The sequence below is a fragment of the Schistocerca cancellata genome, chromosome 9 (assembly GCF_023864275.1).
Source record: "Schistocerca cancellata isolate TAMUIC-IGC-003103 chromosome 9, iqSchCanc2.1, whole genome shotgun sequence".
Classification (NCBI taxonomy): Eukaryota; Metazoa; Arthropoda; class Insecta; order Orthoptera; family Acrididae; genus Schistocerca; species Schistocerca cancellata.
The window spans coordinates 356,509,979-356,528,966 of NC_064634.1; the positions used below are offsets into that span (position 1 = coordinate 356,509,979).

At 39.6% G+C, this 18,988-nt stretch overlaps 1 protein-coding gene and 2 non-coding genes across 3 annotated transcripts in view; 1 reads left to right on the forward strand and 2 right to left on the reverse strand.

Annotated features, from left to right (window-relative positions):
• The window catches only part of LOC126101410 (uncharacterized), a 667,375-nt gene that overhangs the window by 245,696 nt on the left and 402,691 nt on the right, over positions 1–18,988 (forward strand). The gene's annotated exons all lie outside the window — the stretch shown is intronic.
• Trnas-aga (transfer RNA serine (anticodon AGA)) lies at positions 12,139–12,220 on the reverse strand. Its single transcript has one exon. It is a non-coding gene; the product is annotated as a tRNA-Ser (tRNA).
• Trnaa-cgc (transfer RNA alanine (anticodon CGC)) lies at positions 13,361–13,432 on the reverse strand. Its single transcript has one exon. It is a non-coding gene; the product is annotated as a tRNA-Ala (tRNA).

The window sequence follows — 18,988 nt, forward strand, 5'->3', positions numbered from 1 at the left end:
TCTGCACTGCCGCCGATAACTCTGCCCCACGCGCTCGTCGTAGCGGTGCGCAAGACGTGTTGGAGCCAGAGCCACTCAAACACACAATTTAGAACTGAACTGTTGCTACACGATGTACATTTTTCAATATTTTCCACAACTATCCGAAAACTACAAGACCTTCATGATGGTAACCCGAAAGTTCATTCCGCTCTGTGACTCGCAGCTACACTGGAAAAATATCACTGTTAATTCACTTTACTAAAGTTACGACATTACTATTATCAAATCAATGTACAATCATCAAAATATGAGGAGCTATAAAATTTGGTAAACATTACATAACTGTCATGATTTCTTTATCATTGTCTCTTTTGGTCATAATAGCAGATGATGCGGCCACAAAAATTTTCGCAGTCTGTAGGACACGAACCTACACTCCCAAAGGGAATTTCTCGTCAGACGCCTTGACCACTTTATTTTTAGCATATCAAATAGGTTTGTCACCATAGAGTACAAAATAATGTCATGTATTACAAAACATTCAGTAGTGCAACTGTATTGTGGCAAGAATATGACTGAGTAAAGTATTAATATTCAGTCAGATATATTACTCATTTTGTCTCTATGGATAATCATAATCGTCTCATGGCACGTCAAGGCTTCGGGCTGCTCCTTGCGATAATGACCATCGCCCTGGTAAAGATTCAATCCGATAAAGGAGAACTCCCGTGCCGCACGAAGAGCAAACGTTAACTTGTTTGTCAATTGTCTTTCCGAGATGTAGCTATAAAAATGTTTCCTGCGTGCCGGCTTCGAACCAGCGACCTATGGATTTCAGAAACCGAATCTCTACAGTTTACATAAATTCTTCAGGTCTTTAGTTCGAGTTTTAATTCTGAACACCGTGTTAGGTATGACACTCCAGGGTTTCGCTGAGGCTTTCACGGCTACCGTAGCGGCCTCGGGGCCGACGAAGTCCCCACCATACTTCGCCCCAGCGGGTATCGTGCTGAGATTTTGTTAGAAAACGAATATTAGCGTACTTGGAAATACACATGGTTTATTAGGTACCGGTTCAACACAAAGCATATACAACAACATACAGAGAAACCACATAGGTGTGTATTACCAGCCACTGAACATAAAATACTGACTTTAGTTATTAATGAACACCAAAGATGTAAAATACATGAACACTCTCCCTTATTTAATAACTTGCATAGTCCAATCTTATTACATAAATACTGATATCTAATGGAAAACAGTGGCTTTGTTAGTATATCAGCAAGTTGTTCTTCAGTGTCTACTTTTGCAACTGTGATTTCACCAACACTAACTAGTTGACGAACAAAGAAATGTCTTATACGAATATGCTTTCTTTCTTCGGTGAAACTCTGGATTCTGGGCAAACAAGATAGCAGCTTCGTTGTCAACCTGCAGAACTGGTGTTGCCTCCAATTGATCCAATTCTGTCAGAAGCTTCTTGATCCAGACAATTGCCTGAGCATCTTCACACTTGCAGCCACAACCTGAGCTTCAGTTGTGGAGAAGGCAACAGAAGATTGCCTTTGACTAATCCAGGAGATAGGTGCCCCAGAATACAGACAAAGAACACCTGACGTTGAGCGCCCAGGGCTAAGATCACCACTATGGTCAGCATCAATATAACTCTCTTAAACCTGCTTCTTAGAATTATTTTTATACTATAAAAGTCCATAATTTGCTGTGCCTCTCAGGTATCTTAATATTCTTTTAACTTTCACTACATCACGATCTGTTGGTTTTTCAAGATTTCTTGATACAACACTGACAGCATATGCAATGACAGGACGTATCCCACCCATCAGAACCATCGGTGCTCCAACATCTTGCCTGTACGTAAATTCAGAGTTGCAACGACTTTCTTCTGTATCATCGCCCTTTATAATGGGTGTAGTCAAAGCCTTGCAGTTCATGTTGAAATGTTCTAGTATTTTCTCTGTGTAATGAGTTTGACTTACACATACAGTTCCACGTTCTTGTTGGTCAATTTCCAGACCTAAGAAAAATGATACAGGCACTGAAGTAGTTTTGAACTCTTCTCTTAAATCACTGACGATGTCTTAACGTTCCTGTTCACTGTGAGCTGCAATCAGACCATCATCAACATAAAGCACAAGAAATATTTTCTTACAGCCTTGTCATCTCATGACAAGGATCAGTTTCACTACTCTGGAAACCAAGTTTAATGAGATGATTACTGAACTTCTCATTCCAGCAATGTGGAGCCTATTTCAGTCCGTGTAGACTTTTCTTCAGACCCATCATCACATCCTTCAGATTGTTGCATATAAATGGTGTCTTTTAAATCACCATAAAGGAAAGCAGTTGACACATCTATTTGTAGAAGTTTCATGCTCTCACTTGCAGCAACACTTTGTAGTGCTCGAATGGTAGACACTCTAGCTACAGGACTGAACGTCTGGTCATAGTTAATTCCTCTCTGCTGAGAATAACGCTAAATTACCAATCTTGCCTTGAATTTATTGACTGAGCCATCAGCATTTGTTTTAACTTTATACAATCATCTATTAGGAATGGCACTCTTTCCACATGTTTTATTTTCTCGAAGAGCTTTTATTTCAGAATCCATGGCTTCCTTCCAGAAATCGTTTTAAACAGACTTCGTGGCATCGCTGTATGTTTCAGGTTCCTGGAGAGATGTATTACATAATCATTAAATTTATGTGAAGGTCTGAGGGTTTACCAATCACACAGATGTGGTAAAGCTTCTCCACTTGTGTCTTCCTGATCTTCCTCCTGAGGGTCTTCATCTACATCCAAGGAACTGCCATCCTCTTCACTCTCACTATCAATACCATAATGAGATGCTGGATCCTGATGATTGAAAACATTCACTGGAAGAGTTGAATTTTTCTCACTCTTCAGTGGCCTCTCCTCAAAGATGACATCTCGTGACCTAATGAGTTTGCACATCTCCACAATTAATTCTGTAACCCTCATTTTGATCATATCCAGTAAGGACACGTTTCAGTGCTTTTCGGTCCATCTTCCTTCTCTGTTGTTTTGGAATATGAGCATGGCAGGTGGAGCATATCACCTGCAGATGTTTCAGTCTATGCTTCTTTCCATACCACAGTTCATATGGAGATGTTTGTGGAATACTGGAAGGCCCTGTCCAGTTCAGAATGTAGGTTGCAATGTTCACCATCTCTGCCCAAACTTTCTGTGGAATGTTTCCATGAGCATGCATTATGGCTCTGGTAGTTTCCACAACTATGCGGTTCTCTTTCACTGCACCAATTTTGTTCTGGAGTGTATGGCATTGTGAGGTTTTGAATTATACCCTCTTTGTGAAAAATCTCCTTTTCTTGTTTGTCGTCAAATTCTGTCTCATTATCACTCAGACGTTCCTTGATGGTATGTCCAGCAGTTTTTGCTTCAGCTGTGAACTGCCTTAACTTTTCTGCAACTCCAGACTTTTCCTGTATGCAGTGTTGCCATAAACTTTGTACAAATATCTTTGAACGTAACAAAATACCGGTGCCCTGACACAGAAGGTACTTGAAACGGACCACATATATCAGTGTGAATAAGCTCACCTGGTTCTGCGGTCCTCTTTCTGGTGCCAAATAGTAAATGATGAGCCTTGCCATAAATACAGCCTTCACAAAATTCACTGTCCATTTCCACCTCAATATTTAACTCGCTACAAAGTACAGACTTCACATGCTGCTTGTTCTGGTGTACAAATCTTTTATGATAAAGACGCGACATATTGTCTCTGCTAGTGATAATAACTTCACTGAGGGCGCTAGGTTTCACATTTCTTACAGCAAGTTTAAAAAGGCCTCAAAACCGATCACAGACACCAACCAATCTAGTGATATTATCAATCTTAAGATGACAAATTTCTGCAGTTGATATGAATTTACTTTCTGGATGTTTATCCTGCGCTGCAAGAACAGAGAATAGATTCTTGTGAATCTGAGGTACATACCATAAATCTGTCAATGTAATTCTATTCGATTTTCCTCCAACTGCTGCTTCAATGTCTATTCCAATTGCTTCAATTATGTCACCATTAGCTGTAGTAACTGAGTGTTTTGTTCGAAAAGGCTGAAATGTCTTGAAATAATTCCTATCATTTGTAATATGAGTTGTTGTATCATTGTCTGTATACCAGTCCTCATTTCTACATTCAGAGTTCATCACAGAAGATGTCACAGCAAGAAGTAGCATGTCTGTATCTATGGTAGCTGGTTTTGGAGGTTTGCAATCAGCTGCCCACTTTCTGCACACTTTAATTGTATGGTTGGGCACCTTGCGGTAATTACATGTTTCTTTTTCTTCTTTCTCTCCATTGGATTTACTTGCTGAAATTACACCCTTGATGAGTCTGTAGTGAGGGCTTCTTGTTTACTAACATCACCCTCCTTTGTACTCAAAGCTTTCTCATATGCACACAATGGATGTTAAATCATCAATTGTTCTGTCATCTCTAGACATTAGCACTCAATTAGATTTAAATGAAAAATAGTCTTCAGGTAGTGTACCTAATATTTTTTGTTAAAAGCTTCGAATGCACTTTTGTAGATCGCCCTTTGCTCAACGGTAGCACTTTCTGAAAGAATACTAGGTTTCACTAACCTGCCTGCCACAACATCAAGTGTACCAGGAATTCCTCGCAGACAAATACTTATTTTGTATTTCCAGGTGTTCTAATATGTTTTGCATTCCACAAGTACGATGTCGACAATTCTCGTTGAATCCATCGTTGGTTGCGTGGAATGAACAACTTCAAAAATTTTAAAAGTCGTTTGCACCGAGTTGCGTTATTATTTTCGTACAAGTATCCTTTTAACACGCACCTGACCCCATAACCTGCTGAGATTTTGTTAGAAAACGAATACTTGCATACTTGTAAATACACATCGTTGATTAGTACTGGTTCAACACAAAGCATATACAACAACAACATACAGAGAAACCACACACAGGTGCGCATTACCAACCACTGAACATAAAATACTGACTTTAGTTGTTAAAGAACACCAAAGATGAAAAATACATTACTATATCCCCTACTTGTTGCCATCACCCCTACAAGTTCCATAACGATACATCGAGCACGTACATTATCCTACACCCGACTTTTGGAAATGGACATTCAGCGTATTTCCAAATTGTCCTTTGTGATATTTTAATAAGTATGTGCGAAAAGACTTTTTCGATAAAAGGTTGGAAATCCAGTAGGCTGTCATCTCCTTTCTTGTTAATAATATAATTGACATAATTCTCGAAAAGCCACCTTATGGCATTGTTTTTCGTTTAGGGATAAGCTACCTGATCCGGATCCAACAAGTCAGAGATTTCTACATATTTACTATCAGTTCGTTTTAGCGAAGCTATTTTTCGTTTGAGGTCCTTCCACATATCTAAAGAGCGATCACATGTAAATTGTGTGAGAATGTGTCAACAAGAAGGCATTTTCGACAGATTTGTGTCACATAAACCAGTAATATAAAGTATCTCATTTGTACTTATAAAATTATGGACGACTCTGTACCCAGAGTCCTTCACTTCACTTGATAATACATTTGTAGCGAGATTTTTCCAGAGTATCTTCCAATTCTTATATGGCTGTTTCTGTTCAATTTTGTTCAGTTTCATGTTCTGCATTATAACTTCTACGATAGTATGGTTGGTTGCATCTGACTTGTTTCTTCGCTTGTTTCTGATGTAACTGAGGTCTATTTAAAATTGTCATACATATTTTAATTTAGGATTGATAGGTGTGATATTCGTCGGCAGATCGAAACTCTTGAGCTCTGGTCGCTTTCAGTAGTGCAGCAGTGATGGTGTCCAGATTGTTTTCAGTGCACTCTAAATTTCTCTCTAATACCAAATATTTTTTTGTGAGATCTATAAGACCTAGGCCTTCTCCACCTATCTGTAGTGTTAAAACGCTAGATGGGACACGGAATGGTTGCCCTTGCCATATATAACCACATACTTCAGTCATTATCGACTTCACTAACTCGGTGCAGATTGGCAAACATTGTCCTAAATAAGGTGCTTTTGCCACAAGGGATATATTATCATGTTGAACCTTTTGCAGAAAGCTCAGGTTTCTGCATCTTTTTTGTCGAGTGGCTGATCTAATATTACGTAACATTGCCTTCCAATTTATGACACTCATTTTAAGAGGACACTTTAGGAAGACGATGCCTAGGGACGAGTGTTCCTCCGTGTTTTTTTTATAATTTTTTTGTCCAGTCTAACTTCATCTATGCAAAACCTCCAAAGTTTAGCAAGAAACCTTTGGTCTCATTGATCATTACTCCTGAGGCCTGATGGTATTGGTCCACTGCAGTTTTGAAACATATCTTTTCTCCTGATTAACACTCCAAAGTCGGTCAGCATAGGCATTTGTAACTTTTTAGTGCCGATAACAGTGATGCCTTCCAAGTCACTGTGTAACTTCCTTAACAATGGGGCTAACGCTATCACAAAGGTCAACATTCATTGTGAAAGGCCTCTTTGAATGTCGGTTTGTTTTGTGTACCGGCCATTAACTATTTTCGTCGAAATCTCTCATCATACTCTTATTTCCCATTATGTGCATGAATCTCTTTGAAAAACCCATTTTAAACAATGTCTTTAAGTATTTATGACACACACGATCAAACGCCTTTGCGAAATCGTTAAATACTAAGGGTTCCTTTCAAGTTTATCGTAGATAAAATGGCGATAATCTCTCTATACTCGCTTACGGTTGCAATGATACTGCAGCCTGGTAGGTAGATTTGGTCTCTAGTTATTTATGCTTCAGAACGTTCGTGACACGTGTTTTGATGCCACGGGCTGTCCGCTTATAGTCGACGTTCAGCAGGCATATTGGGCATGTTTTATTGTTATCTTTGGTACCCTTCCATTTATGAATAAGGATTGTCAGAATTTCTTTAAAATCTCTGGGATTGGCTCTCCATTTAATATTTCATTTACAATATCTGTAAATTTGCCACAGATAATGTGCCAGAATTTTCTATAAAATTCAACAGGCAAACCGTCCAGACTAGATGTTTTCTTCGAAGCTGTAGCAATTACTATGTCAAATAGATCTTCACTTGCAAAGCATGTCACAACATCCGGTTTTCTTCTGGCGAGACACACTCATTGATCCCTTCAAGCAGCTCGTCTACAGAGTGCTCCTTGTAAGCAGTTTCATTGTATAGTTCGGAGAAGAAAAGGGGTATCCCACTGATTATGTCATTTTGCTCTTCCAACAACACATTGTCTACAAAGATCATTTTGTCGATGAAAGACTTCCGCTTACTCCGCGGGAGCCTCAATAGGTAGTATAACGGGGCACTCTCTTCTTGAAGGGTCGTTGTGGGCTTAGACGGTATTGTTGGATATTCGAGCTGTTTTCGTTTTAAAGGTATCAGTTTCGCTTTGATCTTTTTATTTCCATTTAGTGTGCAGCGGAATCCTAAGGCTTATTTTAGAGCTCCCTGAGACACACATAGTGAAATTCTATCGTGTTTCTTAACTGAGCCCATAACTACTATACTTAATCCACTGCAGATATTAACTACTACTTTGCGCATGATGTCTACGAGGCAATATTAGTGTTGCGTCTAGGACGAACTCAGAGACGTGCACCCCAAATGATTCTTATGCATTCTTCTAACTCGTTGTCGTCGAGTATACTCGCATTCAGCTTCAAATGACTACACCCCCAAGTATGTTATCTGTTTGCTCAGTTTAATACAACATTTCACTGCACAGTTATCTGTAAAACTAGCTGGGATTACATCAGCAGAAGAAACATTTCGTTCCAGATTATGTGTTGCATATATTCTGTCCAGACAGCTTGCTACCAGCACGTTGGTGAGAAGTGTAAACTTGACAGTAGATAACGAGTTCCCAAACATCCTTCATTTGGAGACTTGAAATCAGTGTTCACGAGAAAAATTCAAATTTGGTGTCTGGTCCTTGTCACTAAGTACACAGTTCCAATCTCCACCTATTATGTATTCGGCATCATTCGGCCCATTCCTGTTTGGATTTATTACCAGATGGAGCATAAATATTAATAAATTTCAAATAAAAAATCTGAATAACTAATCCCCTTCCTGATACGAAATATTTTACATTTGTAACAAGTATGCCCTCCCTAACTAAAAAATCTGTCTCATGAATTTTCGGTTGCCACATTTAAGGTCTCTTGATAGCATGGAATGTGAAGATCCTTAAAATTTGCTTCATGGTGATATAGGAGAGAGATCGCTGAACTGACATTCGCACAACTGAGTCAGACAGAGGGCGATTCTTTCCTGAAGGAATTTCAGATGCTGCACCTTCTACGCCTACGACATCTGACGGCACCATTATACTCGTCATGGCCTGCATCGGAACATCCTCTTCTTCAGTATCATTTGCCCAGTCCATATGATACACTTGCGGTTAAGTTTACATGATTACCTTGATTCCTTCATCATTGTCACTTCTAGCTGTAATACCACATGATTACGCAATAAAAATTTTCGCAGTCGGTAGGACTCGTACCTGCGCTCCCAGAGGGAATCTGATTTCTAGTGAGACACCTTAACCACGTTTTGTTTTTAATTCAGAAATAGTTACAACAACATTATGAGATTGCTTATTACAGTGACATAGGCCAAAAGAATCTACATTACTGGAAGCCTTTGCGAAAACAAAACATTTCTTGAAAGTGATGTTTGTCGTTTGATCGTATGTTTTCCATAGATTTTTTCTGATTCACAACCATGTTATTTGCAGTTCCACAGACAAATTGATGTTCATCTGTGTCCATCAGGTCACAAGTGGTACACAAAGGGGAATCCGCCAGATGAATTGAATGTGGTCAAGAGTTCATTGGAAATTTTCCTATTCATAAAATAATATCACAATGATCGCACTTTTGTTGGTAAATACGGCTGGTGTGTGTTCCTCCAGATGATATGCCAAGAGTGACCGACGTATTTTTGTTCTATAATGTTCTTGGTCTGAAAGTTCATTAAGTTTTGGTAGATTTTCTTGACTTTGATGACATCTTTCTCGGGTGTTCACAGTCTAATGTAGCTATATTCTACGAATAAATATTCTAGGTGGTCAAGTTCATTTGGGATGTGGTGAACGTCAATTGGGGCGTCCTGGCTGGCCGGCGCTATTTCTTTTAACAGAAATGCGGGCAACACTACTGACTGACTGCTTCCACAGTTTATATGTTTTACAGACGTACAGTGCTTGTGCTTTACTGTACATGTCAGTAAGATTCAATCCACCGTTGTCAGTCGGTAGAGTCAACGTTTAGTATTTGACTCTGAAGATGTGGCCGCAGCTGACGAAGTGGCCAAAAGCAGCTAAATCCTGTTTGCCACTTCCCTCAACATTGGCAGGGCTTGCGCCACGTAATTTATTTTAGAGGATAATTAGATGTTCACGAGAGCTACTCTTTGCTCATCAAGAGTACGAAGATTGTGCTGATGTACACAAGCACAGATGGTGGTGAGGATTCTTGCGTAATTAACTGCGATGGTCTGTCGGATATTCCTTGTATATTCCACCCTAAGACACGTCATGGTGACAGTTTCCTTTATTGGTCCATGAATGGGAACTCCTAACCCACTTCCAATATTCATTAAGCCAGACTTATTTCTATTCAGATTCGCACCAGATACTAGTTCATATTTGTTTATTATTTCGAGTGCTTTCTGTATCTAGTCGTTGTCTTTGACAATAAATGCAACGTCATCGGCATATGCCCTGCAGACAATCCTACGGCCGCGTGTAGTGAGTCCTTGGTTGTGGTTCAGGCAAAAAAGTAATGGCTCGATTGCTATTGCAAAGAGTGGCAGACATCGGGCAACTTTGTCGCAGCGAACTTTTCATTGCAATGGGCCTAGTATATTGACCGTTAACCATAATTGTCGATGTTGACTTCTGCAGAAGATTTGTAATAATGTCGATAAAATATTGATAAAGTTCATGGCACACATGGTGTGAAAAAGGTAAGCATGATCGACTCTATCGAACGCTTTCTCAAAGTCCAATAATACGATGGCGCACTTTGTTTTACAGGCTGCAGCAATGGAAATGGTATCTCTGTAGTCGCACAGTGTGTGGTAGATGGACCTGTCTTTTCCTGCACTCGATTGATATGATTCAGTGACTGTGTTCAGTATTGATTTTAATCTTTCATTTATGATGCGGGCAAATATTTTATGGTCAGATTTTAGGAGAGTGATAGGCCTGAAACATGTTACCGAGTTTCCTGCAGGATGTTTCGGGATCAAAACCATGGTTCCTTCTAGGAAGTCGTGTGGGACGCCATTTGCGAAATTCTTTAGTTCGTTATAGATACACGTTAATTTGAGAATCAACTGCCCTCTGAACATATGATAAAACTCCGCCGGAATGCCGTCAGGTCCAGGAGACCTGTTTTTCAGGCCTCGTGTTATAGCGTCTGCAACTTCTTCTTCCGTAATTTGAGTTAACAGGTTGTTTGCTTTTACCAGGTTGAGCCTGCGTGTTAATTCCGTCATGAAGTCATTGTCCACCGGGATGTCCGTTGTCGTATTGCCTAATAACTATGAAGTATTTGTGAATTTAATTCTTGGTGTCACTATGCTGAGTCAGTAATCTGTCGTCAGAATATCTTAGTTCGCTTATTATTTTCCTAATTGCCCCTTCCTCACATTGATCACATGATATATAGATGTTTGTTCTCCTTGCTCTTACTTGATGAGCTTCCAGCTGTTTCCGTTTCAATCCGTTTCAGAGTGTACACAAGAAAAATTGAAATTTGGTGTCCGGTCCTTGTCACGGAGTACACAGTTCTAATCTCCGCCTCTTACGTATTCGGCATCATCTGGCCCAGTCCTGTTTGGAATTACTACCAGCTGGAGCATAAATATTAATAAATGTCAAAAATCTGAGTTTGATTCTAAATATTTTACATTTGCAACAGGTATGCCGTCTCTAACTGAAAAAGCTGTCCCACATGAATTTTCGGCGCCACATTTAAGATCTCTTGATAGCCTGGAATGCGAAGATCCGTAAGATTTACTTCTTGTAACAATGCCACATCCGTGTCTGATTCACATAGGAACTCCTTCAAAAGCACTAACTTTCGCCAGAGATTGTATTCTACTGATATTTAAGATTGTTATACTATACATCTGATCCATGGTTGTAGAGGATGAAGGGAATAAATTGTCAGTAATAATGCAAATCTCCATGATTCAAATTACAACGGGTACTTCATGTTGACATAGGAGAGAGAACGCTGAACTGACATTCGCACAACTGAGTCAGTCAGGTAGAGGGCTATTCTTTCCTGAAATGCCTTCTACGCCTACGATATCTGCCGGTACCGTTGTACCCGCCGTGGCCTGCATCAGAACATCCTCTCCTTCAATATCATTTGCCCAGTCCACATTATGGTCCACTTCGTCACGTTTACATTTCCTCGTTACACGTTTTGCTGGGATCACGGTTATAGCGATTGCTCCGTCGTTTGTTCGTCCTTCACGAGTTTGTTGCAGTTTTCAGCACCTTTAAACTCGATGACAGAATGAAATCCTGTTGAATACGTAATGTATCATATTCTACAAATCCGAGTTCTTCAAAGATAGGCAGTCAGCGGGCATCTGCGCTTCCGCTGGTAACTCTGCCCCGCTCACTGGTCGGAGCGGTTCGCAGGGACGTGTTTGAGCCCAAATCACATAGACACACACATTAGAACTGAACTGTTGCTTAATGATATATACTTTTCAGTATTTTCAAGAACTATCCGAAAACTGCAAGTCCTTGACGTTGATAACCAGAAAAACCATCAACGGCGCTGCCGCTTCTAGTTCGTTCCGCCCAGTGGCTCACTCGCAGCTATAATGGAAAAATATCATTGTTGTTAATTCACTTTAGTACAGTTACATATCACTTTACTATTATCAAATCAAAAAAGTGTAAAATTATAAAAATATGAGGAGCGATGTAGTTTGTTCAAGTTTAAGTAGCTACAAACGTCGGCTGTTGTCAGATTGTTAAAATTTGGTTAACTGTGTTGATTCCTTTATCATTGTCGCTTTTAGCCATAATACCAGATGATGACGCGACAAAAATTTTCGCAGTCGGTAGGACTCGAACCTACGCTCCCAGAGGGAATCTGATTTCTAGTCAGACGCCTTAACCACTCGGCCACGACTGCCACACAGCAACTATAGCTTCAGTTTAGAAATCGTACTGCGGTGGTTGCTTCTTTCACTATGTAAGATTTATTTGTTATTGAATACCCTCATTATGCTGTTTATTATTTTCAGCGTTGCTGTGTGTCTGCTCCGTTAATCACTACTGTTGTCGATGGAATTTGCAGCTGTTCATGCCGGCGAGTGGAATACTTGTGGATTTGGTATTTAGCGGTTCTCCAAGACTACTTATTAGAAATGATATGTGCTTCGTGGTAGCAAAAGTTCTTAGCGAGTTAATAATTATATCTATTCATTTTTACGTAATTCCGTCATAAAAAATGAGAATGTTTAAGGAGAGCGCAAAATCCGTATAGCGTTGCAAAGTCATTTGCATTGTCAGAAGCTTCATTTGCACAAATAACTAACTTTTTAAAGTAATAGTAACAGAAGTTAGTGTTATTGCAACTTTCGTGTTTTTCCTTAGTTTGGGTTTATACCTTGCCAATCACTTTCCGCTTTTCATTTTAAGTCTTACATAGTGTTACGCGCAAATAAACTCGGCGCGGTGGCTGATGACTGTAAAGTCATTTCCCATTTACAGCGGCTCCCATCGGCCAGGGCGCCGAGTGCCAACTTTAGGGGTTTACTAGATCGGCAGCAAAGGCATTCCGCCGCTCGCGTTGACATATCCATGCGCTTTGGCTACCATTCCATAACTGATCGTTTTCATTCTCCACACCACCGAAAACAAAATATTTCAGGGCTAAACACTTTAGGTTTTTTCCATACAAGTTATACAGCTGGGATAAGTAAAATTCTTTTGACTGGTGTGGAAATGTTTTCAGGAACTTTCGTACCTGCTTTATTCACGTATAGTTAAAAAAAAAAAAAAGACGTTACTACGTTCTTGCTAACGCCAAAACAGAATACTGTCTTCTGAACTGTGATTAAAAACGAACAAACGGAAGTAATCCTCTGTATAGGGTCAGAGCTTTAAACGAAAGTGAATAGAGGCGACGCCACTCGGCAAAATCTGGAAGTTAGTGGCTTTTGCCGATGACATTGGAAAAGATGCCGTCGTAAATTTCAAAGTGTGGAATGTTGATCAGTATATCAACTTGCGGCAAATATCAATGACAAAATGAAATGAGCAAAAATTTTGGAGGAGCTGGGATTTGAACCCAGGACTTTCTGCATGCGAAGCAGACACTCTACCTCTGAGTTACACCCCCTGCACGACCCAACTTCCGTCAGGAACGGTAGTCCCAGAAATTGAGCATGTACAAAATGGGATGATGCTCTACTCTGCTACCAAGTTAAAACAAGCATTGTCAAGAGACTTACAAAACCTCAAAAAATAAGATATTCCCTGCAGCCCTAAAAAGTTATTAACACAAGAATAATTCTATAGTATGACTGAGTATGTCTATGAGCAGATGTCAAAAGTTCATCCTGTGAATGATAAATTTTATGTATCACTTTAAGAGAAACTAGCATTAGAAATTAGCGTTTGAAAGCAAATTAGAACTGAAAACTGCTGATGTACGATCTAATATTTATGCCACAAAACTGTATTTTTTAACTCTGGTGTATGTATTTTAATTGATTGTGGTTTATGTAACATTATGTATATACTATGCCAGCTATTATGTGTGTTTATTGCATAACCTATTAATAGTTTACATTGTAGGCGGAATGCAGTGTCCTATATTGCAGGTACTTAGCTGTACAAAAGGAAGTTTGTAGGACCAATAAAAATCACATTCACAGAACATCCAGAGAAACGTTTTTAATATATTTCTCGGAATCTAAGTAACAGAAATAATTACTCCAGTAACCCAACAATGACTCAAATTTATAAGCGTCAAAGTGCAAGTACATAGGAAACAAGTGAAGTGTGTGTATATGTGTTCAGTAAACTAGATAAGAGCTACAGTAATTCACTGCGGATAAGGAGAGATTATAGGAAGTTTGACTATTTGATCAAGCTCTACAAAAATATGCTAACAGAACAGCTGCTAAAAAGGCATATATGGTATACAAACAGTATCAGGAAGCATCTACTACTAAACTAACAGCGCCTGCTGTAAAACAGGTATTAATTAATACCAAGCAAGAAACCTAACAGCAGACAATCTCAGCACAAACAGCGAAAGGGTAAAACGCAGAATCTTGATTTTTTTTGTAAGATCGTCTTTTAAAAAACTTTCGACACGTTTAGAAAATAAGATCATTTAGGGCTGACTTTGGAAGAAAAATACATGTTCGGTGTTTTTTAGTGCTACTCCAGGAAAGAAGATGAAGCAATATTCTCAATTAATCGTTTACTGACGCAGTCAGAAAATGAGCAATGTGAATAACATTACAAGTGGTGTAAAGAACTGCTGAAATTGCCTAAACCAAACAAAGGAAATAAACTAGCTCCATCGTAACCACACTAATCCTTTGAGCAGTAAATCGTTCTCAGTAAGGAAGCAGAGATCTCACTCTCAAGAAAAGTGTAGTATGACTGATCCATATGACTAACGAATTATATTTATATACAGTAGCAATCTAGAAAATATTCACAAATCAAACGAAATCAAGTAACTGCAAACTAACAGCCTCTATTATTATTATTATTATTATTATTATTATTATTATTATTAATGAAAATATAATATTTGCACAATGTGCAAATACAAAGCTGTGTTTCATTACTCTGCTTCTAGTTACATTATTGGCACTCTTTTCTTTCTGAATATTTTTCTATGATATAGATCATGATGTTCATTGCATAGTTCACACACGCAGTCTTTGGCTTGTGGAAACTCTTGTTTTTGCAAAACCTGCATATTGGATTATCACCTGTCGGAGTTCGCAGTTTGCCCGTTTCTGTTCTCTCATTATGGCGTTGGTTGAGCAGAAGTCGTTCCAGATACAGTTGAATTTTCTATGAGTATTTGGCGCGTACTTTCGTAGGTCTTCATTTTGGGCAGGAGCATCAGAATTCTTACGTCTTCTATAAAGAAAGTTCCTTGCACCAAGACGTAAGCCACTCTTCAAGGCGCTGTCTTCCCGACGCCCGGGATTCGTTTCCCACAGCTTAATTTGACTATCTAATGCCACAAGGCCTTAGACTTTTATTTTGTCCCAGTTTATGTGGATCCTGTAAATTGCTACTGGTTTTGAATAGTGCCACTGTCATTTTTATTGAGAGATCTCGAGGCTGTTGCATGCTGCAAAGTGCTGTTGCTCTTTCTTTTACGAACATGTTGAGTCATGTCATGTATTACCGTATCATCCACAAAGTATGTGTACTCCAGACCTGTCCATGATGATCGGTATGTCTGCTTGCAGTGTCAGACTGGTCGCGTCTCTTAGTACAAGATTTGTCTGTGTTAAATTCTTGGATACGGTCAGATATTTGGATGTGGTTGTATCTTAGGATGTCTGGAAATACTTTCGTTGTTTGGTGATGTCTCTAATCAACAGGCAGAGTTTTTGGATGAGTGTTTTTCTGTTAATTTAATAGAGTCGAAATCTTTCCTATAGTCTTTATAGACTACAAAGTATTTTTCCCTTGGATGTCTTAGTGGATCTTGCTCTATTACAAAGTTCTCTGTATGTACGGTGCTGTTTCCTTTTCTGAAATCAAATTAGTTTTCTGGTATTTGGAGATCTGCTTCAGCGGTAAGCCTGCTGCTTAATACTTCCATGAAAAATTTGAAATCTGTGTTCTGGAGGGCTATGCCTTTGTATGAGTCCAGTTTGCCGCTGTCTCCTTTCGCTTCGAGAAGGCTTTTCAGCGCTGATATTCTCCATTGTTCTGGTATTTTTCCCGTGCTCTTGCAGTTGCAGTGGTTTCTAACTTTGTTATGGCTTTCATATTTCTAATCTTGTTGTAGGGATGCAGCTTTCTATTGCTTCCATTGCACTGTAATCGTAGGCTGTTTCCTTGTATTGCAGGTTTAGGATGGCTTCAAATGGTTTTCACCTGTGTCCATGAGACTCCTTTTGGTTTTCCGAGCGCTACGTATAGGTCTCTTTGAGCGCGTTCTGCTCATAGTCCAGCTTATTCTTCTTGGTGGTCCGCCTTCTCTTTTAGTGTTCTTTCTGTGCCAGGCATATAGTGACACGTCATATTGTGGCGTGGTTTTGGTTCTGTGTAGTGCAGACGGCGTCTCTTACCGTTCATCTTAACACACTTTGTCGAACTAAGGTTGCGATTTCCTATCTCCTATTTTTGTTTGACAAGATTGCAGAGTCATTGTGCTTATTTCCACTGCTTCCATTGCCTGGTGTAGCTGTATTTGACGTCTTTCTTTTTCTATTCTTCCTTGACTTTCTCTTAATTCCTCTATGCCTAATTTCCTGAATGACCCTTACACACTTGGGCTTGGTCGTTGATAATAGCTGATTAAATTCAAAAGCAGTTGTGACTGGTGTATGTTTACTTATCGGTGCTACCGTTCATGTCCAGAATGCTTTCTGGTTAATTGCCTTTTTCCCTTCGCCTCTGAATAATAAGAGATCTTTTGTGTTGGTTCCATTGGGCGCTATGTAGATTTCAGGTCGGGTTTGCTGGTGAGGCTATATCCTCTTCCTCGAGTTTCTAGTATAAGTTCTATTTTAATGTTTGGTCTGTCTATCCTTGCGTTGAGATCGTCAGCAAGGATTATTCTTATGTTGTCCATCGTTTCTTTTGGTATGTCTTATTCTTTCGATTTCATCTTTTACCGTCGTCTGTGGTTGAGAATATTTGCCCACTAATGTGACGTGATTTGTTTTCACAGTAACTGTTTCCATCTCTTATTGATTCCTTTATGAACCCTAGGCATTGTCTGGCGAAGATGGTTACTACTACTGTGGATCTGCCTGTAGTTTTGCGCGCGAAAGAGTGAAATCTGTATTACCCTGTTAAAAAGGGTTCTGCGAGGATGACGGTGGCGAACCTTGCTAGCGTCTCTATTGGTATGGATGGTATCACATTTCTTTAAACCATCGATATTCCATAAGAGAACGTTTGTGCGTTTATTGCAGTTCTGCTCCTTCGCTGTAGTGCGTTGTAGAAAACTAAATCTCTTACTCGTGGCCAAAATTCGGATCGTTCTGTATCTTCGAGAAATCTGGATGGAAACCCTATTTTTAAGGCCTGTTTGGCGCCTTGTGTGCGCAGTTCTTCGCATTCTATGTCTTCGATTCCTTTTCTCTCCAGGTAACGGTTAACGTTTTCTGAAGTGACGTTTTTCTTTATGTTCCTAAACACAGCAAGGGCGTTTTTTGCGCAGATTTTCGTCTGCTCCTGTCCCAATTATGGATTTTACTTGATTGGTATTCGTTTCACTTCTTGGTGTGTATACTGCTGTCCACTGCCCTTCTCTCTGGACGTTATAGTGATGTTTCTCCCCGTTGTCATTTTCTGTTGTTAAAAGTGGTGCTGTAATCGTAATTCGGTTTGGACTGATTTTCTTTCTCCTCTAATATTACATTTAATTTCTTTGATATAAAATCCTCTACTACAACCAGCACGTATTCGAGAAGACCTATCATGTGGACACCAACTCCTATTCTTCATGGAAGTATACAGTACGGATGCCCCAGGGCAAGTTCATAATTTGGGGCCCCTCCCCTCCTACATACCTACCCCCACTCTATCCACTCATTCTCACCTAAATAAAACGACGCCCACACATCGTCTTCGCAACCAGCCAGCGACCCCCTCCCATCACAAGAGTGTGCACACATGCTTTTAAATAGTTTGGTAGAGAGACATATCATCTCAACGATTTTCCCCCTTTACTCATACGTGAAGGAGCTATCCGTTTCTGCATCATTGCACACAGCAAACACAAAAAACAAAAACTAATTAATTAAAAACTGAATGTCACAAAAATTGAAATCTGTATTACTAAGCGGCTAAAAACAGTCTGCCAAATTCCAGTTGCTGACTGCCTTTAATGGTTTCCAAAGGCACCATTTGACAAATGAAAAAGTCAAATCCTAAACTAGCTGAATAAAAACTGGAGGAGTGTGCCTTCAATCGTTAATGTTTTACATGCTTAGCGTAAAATATTTAACACATTAGCTAATTTGTAGTCAGATGTTTCAAGCAGTTTTACATATGAGCATTCGATTCGTGAAAGAATTGGGGAATGGGAGGTTAATGGTAACATCTAATACTGTACGGCAAGACAAAACAACATTGCATAGATAATTTCAGTGAATATCATGGAAAAAAGTCAACGGTAAGTTTAGTGACCTGAATTCCTGTCTTACCGAAATGAGTTTTTCTCTTTCCATGTGCAAAATAATCCATTATTTTAGAGAAAGCAACAGTTCGTGTTCTTTCATTTGCTGCATAACTTACACATCTGCGAGTCCCTTAAATTGCATGGGAGGGGTACTTCTTACTGAAACATTCACGGATGTTAAATAAAAAAAAAGGTTCAAATGGCTCTGAGCACTATGGGACTTACATCTGAGGTCATCAGTCCCGAGGCAGGATTCGAACCTGCGACCGTAGCGGTCATGCGGTTCCAAACTGAAGCGCCTAGAAACGCACGGCCACTCCGGCCGGCTGTAGTAAATGAAGAATGGATGCTTATGCACCTATGTGCGAGCACTTATTTCAGTTATTTTATTTGCATGATCTCTGTTCTGAAGGACATACAAGGGGCTGAAGCATTCGAGGTTCCTTAACTGGAAGATGAGTGGGTTTTCCGATCACGTTCTTGAAAAACGTAAGGCGGATTTCTTTGAGTTCTATCACGATATTTCATCATTTCTGACACTCTCGCACGACTCAT